This window comes from Xenopus tropicalis, chromosome 8 (genome assembly GCF_000004195.4).
Source record: "Xenopus tropicalis strain Nigerian chromosome 8, UCB_Xtro_10.0, whole genome shotgun sequence".
In the NCBI taxonomy this organism is placed as follows: domain Eukaryota; kingdom Metazoa; phylum Chordata; class Amphibia; order Anura; family Pipidae; genus Xenopus; species Xenopus tropicalis.
This window is the reverse complement of record NC_030684.2, coordinates 67,386,179-67,398,301: the sequence shown is the minus strand read 5'-3', so window position 1 is coordinate 67,398,301 and position 12,123 is coordinate 67,386,179.

Here is a 12,123-nt window from a genome sequence, read left to right as displayed (position 1 = left end):
GTGACCCCCCATTTGGAAACTGTAAAAATGTAGAAGTGGAGGGCAAATAATAATCTTTCAGCCACACATGAATCTCCCTAAGCTTCCACTGCTTTCATATTGTTGCTTGTGGCATATCTCTGAGAAAAATACCTTGGAAGTCCTCGCCCTGGAGCAAATCCAATAGCACACCAAAAAGTTGCAAAGTGAAAAAGGGGTTTTATTTAGCTCATATACATTTATACAAAGGGCAATGTTTTGGGCCCTACCTGGGCCTTTTATCAAACCTAGTGTTACACAAACAGATAGTGGTATAAAGAGGAGTAAGTGAGGAGAGGGGTCACAGGACACACCCCTTCCTGAGTGATGTAATCACAACATATATTCTTATGATGAAACAGGTATTCACACAGCAATATACGCAAAAGTTGCTGCTTGGCAATATGTACTGTATTATTTGCTGTTTTAGCTGTCTAGAATGGCAATGGCAATAGTTTATTTTAATAACAGCCGTGTGTGTTTATATATGGGCCAGTTACTGGGTTGACTGCTGTTAGTGTCTGATCTGGATGCTCCCTAAATGTAATTGGAATGTTACTATTCATTTTCGGCAATCTGGATTTTCAGATTAACAGACCTTTTCACCCACTTTTTCCCCTTTGATAAATGAGTATTTTTGATGCACAGAACTGCTAAAATAGAGCTGATATTATTCTGCTGACTATATCAAATATAGAATATATCTAATATAGAATTTCAGATCCTATATTACAATATGTTGGTGGAGGTCCTAGTCCAAAAATTGTACTTGTTTAATTTCAGTTTAAGTTTTTGGTCACTAGAGGGCGGTGTGGTATAGGAAATACCCAAAGGGAAGACCGTTCCACCAGTGAAAAGTCCTCCTTTTAAAGATGGAAAGGCCTACCCTAAAGCTTTGGCTTTGGCCGGATGATACCTAGGGCCTAATGAGCATATGTATGGTTTTACCTAGGTACTAACCAGAAGTCTATCTGCATACCTCCCAACTGTCCCGATTTTACCAGCTCAGACCGCAGTCCTGGATTCTTACTGAAATGTCCCTCATTGATCTCCTGCACTGAACGCCAAAAAAATTACAACTTAAACTTAATTAAATAAGTAGGCTTTTGGAAGAGAACCCAGAATACTCAACACCTGCACTTAGATACAGTAGTAACTAAACAGATAAAAGATAAACAGGTCTCTTGGGGGAACTGAGACTTGCATCTTAAAGATCAATTTCACCTTCTTTAGCAAAACTGTAATAACACATAAAACCCCAAAAGACCCTCAAACCCCCAGAGATATGTTTAAACTTTACATAACATGCCAAATTTTGTAAAATGGTAGTGGGATTTGGGGGTTGTGGCAGCTTTGTCTCCAGTGAGGAGTAACCTGACAGGGACCTTGTCAGTAGCAGGACAGACCAAAACCACTTTTTACAGGGACCCTTTTGTGGGTGCTGGGAGTACAAAACACCCTTGAGAGTATTCATGGCCAAAGCAAATTCTAAGACCTGAACTTTTATTTGTTTTAGTAAATAGATAATAATTAATGGTATACTAGTTTACTTTGGTGTGCATTTATATTATTGATATGGTTTCTTTGTTAGTTTCATTAACAAAAAAAGTCTATATGCATGTTTAACTTTGTGTAGACTGCCATCTAATGTTTAAATATCATAAAAAAAAGCTTTTAACAAGTTCTTAGTTCTGTTGCTATATTTTCTGTAATGAAAATATCATCATTATGTAAAACTTTCTTTAGTTCCATCTACAACTCAAGATTTTGTCTAAACAAAAAAAAAATCAGTGCATCAGTACATAACCAGCATAAGCAACTCTGGTGTAATAATATTACCATACATATAGGGGCACATTCATAAAAACACGAGTTCGAATCCCGAATGGGACAAATTCGGATTGTATACGATAATTTCTGAAGATCGCAAATATGCTTACGAAAAAATCGTATTAGTCACGATAATATTGTATTGGCGATCCGAAATTTTCGTACCCGAAAGATTGTAAACAGCGGGAAAACCTTTCCGACTTTGATCCTTCTGTGCATGATTTAGGAAGGCTCCCATAGGACTCAATGGCACTCTGCAGCTCCAACCTGGCCCAAGGAAAGTCACGATAATGAAGCTTGAATGAATCCGAAACTTTCGTACTCTGCGAAACAAGTTGCACGAGGTACGAAAAAGTCGCCGAAAATACACTCGGAGCATTCGTGGATTAGTAAATGTCCCCCATAATGTAAAATATGTTGGAAGAACAAGTAAGATACTGAAAAATCAAGCTATAGGACAGATTGCTTGTATAGGGAGAAAGAATAACACACCAGATATAGCAGATCTTGTTATTAGAATTATTTGCTTAAAATGCACTCCATAGAAGATGGGACTTCTGTAATTCTGAGCTTTCTGGATAATAGTTCTCCATATAACAGATCCCATACCCGGGTACTAAATATAAAGTAACCAGGTGGTAGAAAAATAGGGATATTTACTATGAAAAATAGGAATGGATATGGACTTCCCTAAAACTTTAAGTACACTCTAAAGTGATCTCAAAGATCAAGTGACTGTTTTTAATATGCATTTTATTGTAAATGTTAAGTTTTGTATGGAATGATGAACAGTGAAGTTATAATATCCTTTAAAAGCATTCCCTTTACAGCTGGAATGGCAAGTGTGTTTATGTGTTTTTATAGAAATGTTTGATTTCTACTGAAATGTGCCAATAGTTTTCTTTTATTCCTTTGTAAATCATTATGCCTTAATAAAGGTACCCTGTTTTAAAGAAGAAACAATTATGTTGTTGGAGTGTCTATACATGGAGTATGCCAGTGTCGGACTGAGATGCCAGGGGCCCACGAGAAAACTTTGGACCATAGGCCCATTTTCTAAACTATTATTCTTCCTCTCCTCTCTCAACCTCTTTATTATCCAAGTCTGTTTTCTCTATTCTTCCATCTCTTTTTCCCATACAGAAATAGGGAATGACCATGCAATTGGCCAAACCCAGTTATACACTGACACTCCCCTTACCTGCCTAGATTCCTCCCACTCACTTCCTAGCCCCTACACCTATAGGTCTGCAGAGCTGATAAACAGGTATGATGATGTGATTATGAGAATAGCTTGCACCAGCATGTTGATTCTTCCTTATTTCCCATATTTTGCCTTCTGTTATTACACATGGAAAAACTATTTTGAAATGAAATGATTTACTGAGAAAATGTTCTTTAATTAGTGTTTCTGCCAGTCTAACGACTCCAAGGCAACACATAAAGCGTTGACTCCCTCTATTGCCATATGCTGTGGGGATAAACACCTATTACACGCCACCTATTAAGAATTTACAAATATTTCCAGTTAGAATAATTAACGTTAACTATACAATCAGAGGTATTGGGATGTATTAAATTAAGTTTCCAGATACCTCCTATAAAATCACATGTTCTTATTTAAGACACTAACTTGCCAAACTGCAAAATATCTCTGGCAGCAATATAAGCACACAAACTCAAAAATCTTGCCAGGGTTGACTTATGTTGCTCATTGCATACTTCATGAACTGAATATACTGCAATAAATGCTTAAATCAGGATAAGAAAACTGGTGGTGGTGGGTTAGAGAGGGTGGAGGGTTAGAGAGGGAAGTTTGAGTTTGAATGAAATCTGATCTGTTGTTGGCTCGACCCACTTTTTCTAACTTTGGACCAGAGATATATAGTAAAAACCATTGTGCAAAGTTTGGGGACCCTGGTTTTAATAGTGTCTGAATGGCAGCAATTTAAATTTCCCCACTGAAAGTCAACGAGTGACATATGATTGGTGGCTCCACCCACTTTTTCTTAACTGGAACTGCAGTGACTAACTCTGCAAAGTTTAGGGACCCTAGGATTAATAGTTAAAGAACGGCAGCAGTTTAAATTTAAACCAATAAAAAAGTCAATAGGTAAAGCAGTGGGAACTGGGTATAGGGTAAAATCTGATTGGCTGTTAGTGGCCCAACCCACTTTTCCTATTTTTGAACTGCAGTCCCCCAGTGGCCAACTTTGCAAAGTTTGGGAACAGCATTTTATACTTGACCATTGAAAGTAAATAGGTGAAATTTGATTGGCGGTTGGCACTTTTTCCGAACCGCAAATACCCAGTGACTAATTTTGGAAAGTTTAACAACCCTGGAATTAATAGTTAAATAATGGCATCAGGTCATTTAAACCAAGGAAAATTTAACAGGTGGAAATGGATTTGCTGTTGGTGGCTCCGCCCACTTTTTTATAACCTTGAATACGTGGTCAGTCAGTGACTGACTGCAAAGTGTGAGAAAGGCAGCATTTTAAATTTAAACCAAGATAAATCAATAGGTGAAGTCGGATTGGCTGTTGGTGGTTCCACCCACTTTTCAAAACCTAAAAATGCAGTCCCCTGGTGACCCTGGTGTTAATACTGTGAAAATGGCAGCAGGTTGAATTTCCCCATTGAGAATGAATAGGTAAAATCTGAATGGCTGTTGGTGGGTCCACCCATGTTTTCTAACTCTGAACCGCAGATACCAGGTGACTAGCTCTGCAAGGTTTAGGGACCTTAGTATTAATATGTAAAGAATGGCAGCAGTTAAAATTTAAATGTATGAAGTCTATAGGTGAAATCTGATTGGCTGTTGTTGGCCCCACCCACTTGGAATGTAGTCACCCAGTGACATTAAACATGTGAGAACGGCAGCAATTAAAATTTCCCCGCTGAAAACAATGAAAGAAATGTGATTGGCTTTTGGTGGCCCCGCACACGTTTTCTAACCTTGAGTACGTAGTCACCCAAGTGGCATCAGACCAATAAAATTCAATAGGTGAAATCTGGTTGGCTGTTGGTGGCCTGCCAACTTTTCAAAACTAAAACTGCAGTCCCCTAGACGGGTGGATTGCTTAGAAAAGTACAAGCAATCTTCTCTGCTATATGGTGAAGAATTGTGGGAAGATTGGGTGTTGTACCCCTAAAACTGTAGGAGGAGTAGCGTTTAGAAAATGGGGGGCGCTAAGAAGAAGAAGCGGAAGTGGAAGAACAGTATGTAATAAAGCTTGTTACAATTTGCCTAGGACAACTCCCACTGACTTTGACAGCTTTTAGATTGGAAAAGTTTTGTATCAGTGTTTTTAGTAGTAGTTTTTAGTAGTGGAAAAAAAATACAAACATTATTAAATGATGGCCCCTCAAATATTCAGATGCCTATTCCCCTGTTTCTGTTAAATAAATACTGCTGACAGCAGTTTCCCCCCATTTTAGCAGTGCCATCCCTAGAACCCAATATTATAATTTTCTTTCAAAGCTCTACATTTAGTGGCTGTAACAGCCCAACCTTGTAGGTCTTAGTATATCTAAAGTGCCTAAGATGTTCTGGACATCAGGTTACTTCTTCTTTACTAAACTGCATTCCTTACAATACCTTACTGGGGTTGTAGTATTGACAATATAGTGCTTTATAGGTAAAACCTAACCAAGTGCTAAAACCTAAGAGCATATGTTGGAAGGCTGCCAGGTTGACTCTGGAAGCTGCAGTTCAACTACAGCCAGAGGTTCACAAACAAAACTACAACAAAAAAAGTCAACACATTTAAACAGGTAGCTCACCTTTACATAAACTTTTAATGTGATATTCATAGACATATTGTACTTGGCTTTCATTTTTTATTTTTTTTGTGGTATTTGAATTACTCATATTTTTATTACTCTCCCTTTTTAAAGATGCATTTTACAGGTATGTAGCTATAAATGTATGTACGGTTTTTCATATTGGTGGTAAAGCTTAGCTTCAGATCTGCGAATAACAGCCAATAAAATGTGTCTGATGCTCCATGAATCTTGGATATTTCTTTAAATCCCATAGTTCTGTCCAACCAACCATTAACCACTGAGAAGCTTTAAGGGAGAATCTCCTCATTCCAGTTCATGTGGTTTCAGTTTAGTTTGTGACTTTGCTTTTCAGAACAAGAAAATAAAATTAAGAAAATGTTTGAGAAACACCTACTATCTCTATTTGTTTGCCTTCCTTAGAAAGGAGACATTCTTTAGTTTCTTTATTTTATGGTTTTTGGTTTTATATTTTTGTAGTATGGGCAGACAGGGTGTCTGACTAGGCCTCATGCATGAAAATATAAACCCACTAGTGCTCTCATTATCTTTTGGTTTCAACCAACTGCTTTATTTTTCCCAGAATCAACAAAAATAATACAAAATAGAAATAACCATCTGCACAAACATGAATGTTGTTGAAGGTTATTTATTTGAAATATCCTGTTATTGAATATGTAGTTTCATAGCAATTTGAGTTGAAAAGATATTTAAGAGATAAGAGATTTATTTATCAAGTGCTACAAGTGTGGGTTCCACAAATAAACATCTAATTTTTGACTTATATATTGTTCTTAGTAAAAAGAACACAGTAGATTGGATGTAATTTAAACAAGGTAATATAAATTCATGTTTTTTTACAAAACATTTCTTCCATTCCTTTGTACTCCTCTGTTTTTCATCCTGTATTTCAAGATGAACAACTTCTCTTATGACAGTTTCAGCTGTAGTGGAACAATTAAATGTGCCAAGGACAATCAACCACACTGAGGATAGTGTTCAGACCTATAGAGGGAAGAACATCTCCAGTACAATAAAGTCTATAGAGAAAGAAACCCAGAGTGTATTTGGAATAGACAGAGGGTAAAGAAGCACATTTTGGGCCAGTAAAAAATATTTTGGGTTATTTCACAGTCTTGTGAGTTACCCTGTTGCCAACTAAAGGATGAATAAGCTATTATTATTATTATTATTTATATAGCGCCATCAATTTACGCATTGCTTTACAGAATAGAGGGGTACAAAAGAAAGAACAGTTAACATGTATGGCAGCACTGTTCATGATGGATTGAAGTGGGGTCAGTTTAGACAGGGGAAGCCCACAGAGCAGTGTGTTGCAGTAGTCTAAGCAAGATATAACAAAGGCGTGGATGAGAATTTTGGCAGTCTCATGAGTGAGGAAAGGTCGAATGCGTGCAGTGTTTTTGAGGTGGAACCAACAGGATTTAGAGAGTTTAAATGTGGGGAGTGAAAGAGAGAGCAGAGTCAAATGTGACTCCTAGACTGCGAGCTTGTGGAACTAGGGTTATATTAATATTTTCCAAGCAGACAGTGATGTTAGGCAGGGAAACAGAGTTGGAGGGTGGGAAAATGATCAGCTCGGTTTTGTCCATGTTGATTTTTAGGTGGTGAGAGGACATGAATGCAGAAATTGCAGTTAGACAGTTGGAGACATGAGCTAGGAGTGAGGCAGGTCTGGGGAAGAGAGGTAGAGATGTAGATTTGGGCTTAAAGGAGAAAGAAAAGTAAAAACTAAGTAAGCTTTATCAGAAAGGTCTATGTAAATACAGCCATAAGCACTCACAGAAACACTGCACTGACTTCTCTGTCAAAAGATTATTTGTGTCTGTTTTCCTCTGCCGCAGACACGCAGCTCTCTCCTGTCTCCCCTCTCCTGCTCCCACCTCCCTCAAGAATGCCAAGAACTCACTCCCCCCCCCCTTAGGAATGTGGATTTGATCAGGAGGAAGCATAGTCTAACTAACTGAGCATGTTCACTTGGTCCCGGTGTCTGTGCAGGAGTGAGGCATTATGGGAACTTTCTTTACACAGCTCAGCGTTTTTTCTTCCTGTTTGGTTTAAGATCTTCTGAACAGGAGAAATATGGGGAGACTTAAGGGCACTATTGAGAGAACTGAAGGTATGCCTGCAGCTTGAGATTAACTCTTTATTAGCCTTTCCCTCTCCTTTAAGGTGGAGAAAAGCTCCCATTTGCTCAGAACAGGCACAGAGTTGGCCTGTATGTAGACACACAGAGCAGATAGCAGCATAATAATGCACACAGGCTGAATTCTCAGAAACTGGTAATGAGGAAAAAGCATTTTTATGTTTCAATAATGAAGATTACATTACAACAACATTATTTGATCATAAAATGGTATCAAGAGTGAGAGCTTTTCAGCTGAATAGAGAGAAAACATTAGCTTTTGTGTTCTTGGCTTCAAATTTGTAGGTACCATGAAAGCTAAAGCAAGGGAAAACCAATACCTGTCTCACAGGTCTCTTGGCTACACGAAGATAAGTTCTTCCAGCGAGGGTTTCTAATTGCTAATAATTCTTGATAACTAATCAAGATAACTCATAGTTTGTCTCAGAAAAGACTACTAGTGGATAAACTCCTAGTTTCCGAGAAATCAAAGTTGACAATGAAGTTACAGACAAATCTTGAATTCTTTATAATAGGGGGAGAGTAAACAATTTTTTAAATCTTTTAATGGCAATTTGTGTTTAAAAAAAACATTAGAACTTATTTAATGAACTTGTCAAATCTGTGAGTGGTGAATGCACAGTGCCCCAGCCATATTCAAGTATTAGAATAATATGTCATTTTGGATAGTATTATGTGTCATTTTCTGACCTTCATTTTTATTCACAAAGTTTTGGTTTTTGAAAAAATTCCAAATCTGACTTCCAAATCATTTAGGATTCACATCAAGGTTATAGATATATTAAAGAATACCAAATGAAAAATAAAAATGTTCATAAGAAGCAGACCACTGCGTTTAGGCCACAAGGGGGAGCTATGCACTAAACTATATTAATTGTTACTTTAATAAATACGGCAGTACCTTTGCTTTGGTTATAGTTTAAAAAATCAGTATTTTTTCTGATTTAATAAAGAGTCATTGTTATATGCTTTTTGGTTTTTTTACAGCATAGATTGCATTGTAAATTTACAAGGCAGGAACCATTTATATACCACAATATATACCCTTTAAGTGCCACCGATTGTGGATTAAAGCACCTAAGTGATTTTGGTGTGTTTTAAGTAATTTTATTGCATTTTTAGCCATGTTATTGTATTTTCAGTTCTGCATAGGTGCTGTTTGCTTGATTTTGTCTGTAGAACTAAGCCATGCCAAAATATTCAAACTGTGATTCTGACTGCAGATTATACTTGGCGGATTAATTCTGCATTGTTCTTTGTTACTGCCCATGGAAATTTTGTCTGCTTATCGATTTTGGTGCATCTGCACGCCACATAGTTTGGTAAACCTATACATATTGGGCATCAAACTGTTCAGTAGACCCCTGGCGTTCATATTTAGAATGTTTTATGTTAATACATAAAATGTGGGGTATATAATGGGGTAAAATGCAAGCCTTGATGATGTTATTTAGAAATTTCACAAAAACTGTTATGTTTAGCCTAGCTTTGTAGTTTGTTGTAGAAAGATGTATTTCCCCATTTTTGTTTTTCAAAATGTGTACTTTTGTAAAATATATGGTTTTCTAGGGTCTCTGTACTGTTATCTTATGGCACATAATACAAATACTGGGTGCTTATATTGTAGCAGCCAGAGCACTGTGTGCGATGATATCTCAATAAATTACACTGTTGCACTGAAGAACATGTGTACTCTCCAAGTTATTTGGATTGAATTTGAAAGTTGTACAGCCAGCACGGGGCCTGTTACCTGTTGATGAGTACTTCCTTTGAATACTGGAACCTACGGTAGGCATGAATCTTAGCCTCCCCAAGCCTTAATGAAAGCCAATCCCCTGCCTTGCAGACTGAAGTCAAAGTTTCCCCTCAGCCTTCTGCACCTCACATTCTTCCATTCCATCCTCACCCCGCTGTGTCCGAAAATATTTGTTTTTCCTCAACCCTTCTGCACCTCACATCTATCTTATCCACCTGTACCCCCCATGGCCCAAATATGTCTTAGTTTCCCTTTAGCCCTTCTGCACCTCACAGCTTCCATTCCACTCACAACGCCCTATGTCAAAGTATCCTCTCAGCTCTTCTGCCCCTTATATCCTTTCATTCCTCTACCCCCCCACCCACAGGCCAAAAATGTCAAAGTTTCCCTTCAGCCAACCAGCATCTCACATCCATTTATGCCACATACAGCCACCCCCAACTGAAAATATAAAGTTTCAGCCCATTTGCACCTACATCTTTCCATTCCACCCACATCCCCCGCATTAAAATTGGCAAAGTTTCCACTGAGGCTTGCTGCACCTCACATCTGTATGCCTCCTGCTCTCCCCGCCCAAATATGTCAAAGCTTCCCCTCAATCCATCTGCATCTCACATCCATTTTTGCGCATCCCCTCTGCCCAAAAGTTTCCCTTCAGCTCTTCTGTACCTTACATCCTTCCATTCCAACCCCCCCCCCATGGCCTGAACATGTCATAGTTTCCCCTTAGCCCTTCTGCACCTCACATCCTTCCATTCATTCTACCCACACCCCCTCATCACCCCCAACATGTCAGCCCTTCTCCACCTCACATATTTCCATTCCACCTGCATCCCACCCTGCGGCCTGTAAATGTCATTGCTTTTCTTTTGCCTTTTTGTACCTTTCATTTCACCAGCCATCCCCATGGCCTTAAAATAGGAATGTTTCCCCTCAGCACTACTACACCTCACATCCTTTCATCCACTTGCATGGCCCCTGCCAACAAATAATTATGTTTCAGCCTTCTGCACCACACATCCTTCCATTTCACCCAAAATCCTCATGCTCCCCTGCAGTGGAAAATGTAAACATTTCCCCTGCACCTATCCATTCTATCCGCAATACCCCTACCCACACAGCCCATAAATGCCCTTCGGCACCTCACATTCCTCTATTCCAACTGGAACCCCCCCTGCAGCCTGAAAATGTAAAATTTTCCCCTTAGCCCTTGGCAACTTAAGACCATTTATAAAAGAATTGGCAACTTTAAAAGAATGAAAAGCAGTTAACTTAGAAAAAGATTTATACTTTTTTTTAACTATTAACTGTTAATAGTTAATTTATTATTATTATTATTATACTCTAAAAGCAACCATACTCCTAAGCATTCTGGATAATAGTTCCTATACCTATATATGCCAGAATTAATTAACAAATTAAAATAGTAAACTAACCAAGAAAATGGCATCTTGTATAAAAAATGCAATCTAGAGAAAACAAAACCAGAAGAAAATAATTGCAGATTAATCTCTTATTAGTACCAATTTTTGGAACTCATTGCATTAAAGTGTTCACTAATGTTCTGAAATAAGCATCTTACTTAAATATCATCTATTAGAAAAAAAAAACATGTTAAAAATAATTTAAACATATTAGACCTGATATGACTTGCTCTGCTGTAAGCTGCAGAAACAAGTGTGCATCAATTTCTACTGTTGACAGTATCATAATGAAGGAAAAATTATTTATAACATCATGTGGAAAATCATTTTAGCTGTACATCACCCCATGGTTTGGGATAATTTTAAAGAAAGTAAATTCATTCTATCCACAAAGCAACAGAAATTAATTACTATTAAAATCCTGTCCTAAAATATTGGAGCATGTTCTATGTGAGGCCTGTCCAATTTCTTTGGTAACAAGGGCTGGAATTTTTCTGGACTACATGGTGAGGGCTGATAATTGAAGACAATTTTGATCACTCCCCCTTTTTAAACCACACCCATGTAATCACAAGAGCTTTTAAGACCATCCCCATATTAATGGTGGTCGCACACCATTTCACACTTATGTGTGAAAGAAGTTTAATTAAGTCATATAAAGCCACACCCTTAAATCAATATGCCTCATCTACCCTGTGGATTGCAAAACAACCCCTAGCACATAATAATTACACAACTTAGGGACCCCCTAACAACTATGTCCAACTGCTAGCAAACTCCCAGAACAAACCCCTGCCAGGTTCACCACCCACAGGCAGCATAGGGCAGAGTATTGCACACACAAGCAGAGCAGGCAGTGTGTGGCACACAGACAGGGCTGGCAAAGTATGGCACACACAGGCAGCGTAGGGCAGGCAAAGTATGGCACACACAGGCAGCATAGGGAAGTCAGAGTATGGTACACATAGGCAGCATAGGGCAGGCAGTGTATGGCACACACAGGCAGCATAGGGCAGGCAGCGTATGGCACACACAGGCAGCATAGGGCAGACAGAGTATGGCACACACAGGCAGCATAGGGCAGACAGAGTATGGCACACACAGGCAGCATAGGGCAGACAGAGTATGGTACACACAGGCAG